This window comes from Euprymna scolopes, chromosome 16 (genome assembly GCF_053919585.1).
Source record: "Euprymna scolopes isolate OS-2025 chromosome 16, ASM5391958v1, whole genome shotgun sequence".
Taxonomy (NCBI): Eukaryota; Metazoa; Mollusca; class Cephalopoda; order Sepiida; family Sepiolidae; genus Euprymna; species Euprymna scolopes.
Window position 1 is genome coordinate 56,095,269 of NC_136497.1, and position 1,594 is coordinate 56,096,862.

Consider the following 1,594-nt stretch of genomic DNA (forward strand, 5'->3'; position numbering starts at 1 on the left):
TCTAAGTTCAATTGTAGCATAGGGCCGTTAAAATACATTCCCCTTCTTTTAGATTTGCAATAAATCCGAATTTACTGTTGAAAAGTTAATTTAGATTCTGTAAATAATTATTTCAATCAATGAAATTATTTAGAGTGAGAATAATTTCTGCATTACTCCTAAAATTAACTCCTGTTGTTAAATTTCATCATACACAAAATTCTGACACGAAACTCGGACGGAAAATTGCAGTTGCAGTCTTTAAACAACTCCTAGGACGATGGCCTTATAACTAACGTTTCTTTTATTTTATCCTTTAGTTCTCGAATTCCATAAGCGACATTTCTGACAAGGGGGGGGGGGTGATTGCTGTTTTCTTCAAAATCTATCCATCTAACATTTATCGTTAGCTAATTGTTAACCTTAAAGTAGTATTTTTTAAACTTCTTTTATCAAATAGCTTCCTGCCTTGCCTGAAGTGATTTCCATTAAAAAAATCAAGTTCATATGTTTTTTTTTTAAGTTAAGTATAAACGTTTTCACTTTAAAGAAAAACAAATGTTAAAATGTTTACCCTCCTCCCCCCTTAAAAAAAGTCCCCTGTTCTTAACTACAAAATTAAGAATTTAAGTTATGTACCCTTAGTCTCGTAATAAAATAATAATATTCTCTATCTTTACTTTTATATAAAAGTCACTTTGTGGGTGTGGGGGAAGAGAGAGAGAGAGAGAGAGAGAGAGAGAGAGAGAGTTCCTTATAGGTTCCCAAGCGGATGAGCCTATCTTTTGCAAATTTCACACAAAGCTAATTTATATGTCTGGCAGTGTTCTTAGATACTTTTTGTACAGAAAATTCAACCGATGGGTATCGAAAATCAAAAAAAAAATCCGATCCTACAAGCAGTTTTTTTTTTTTATAGAATAAAAAAAAAAAAATTTTTTACACGGGAATTTTTATACATTACACCGGCAAAAGAAATAATAAAATCTTAGCAAAGTATTTCTTCTCAAAAAAAACAAAAAAAACAGAATTATTGACATCGGGAGGTATAGCTCTCAGTGGTAGAGCATTCGACTACGGATCGAATGATCCATTATTCAAGCCCAAGTGTACCTTACCATTTTATTTAAATTTTGTCTTATTAATGAGTTCAATTTATAATAAAAGAAGAAGTACCATTTAAAATCGCTGCAAATCATTGTTTTTTGGGGGGGTTTTTTTTGCATATTTTTTTTTAATTACATTTTCACCCCAAACAAGGCACATTGCCACTTTGATGTAGGGGCTACTATTAGGGACATAAGCTACAGGGGTACTATGTGGGGAGTTGGGCAGCAAGATGTCGGTTGACGTTACACTTGAACTTCTGCATATCAGTACAGTTGGGGAAGCAGGAACCCGGAAAGGAATTTCAAAGTCTAGCGGTTCTGGGGAAGAAATGACTGGAGTAGAAGGCTCTCTTACATCTCTACTGTGAAGGGGTGGGATTTTTCTGTTTGTCGGGGTATTTACGTCGAGGGGGTACAAGTGCTTGCAGTTCATCGGAGCATTCACCGTTAATGTACTTGTAGAACAAGCAGAGGGATGCTACATTTCATCGATGGGACAGAGGCTG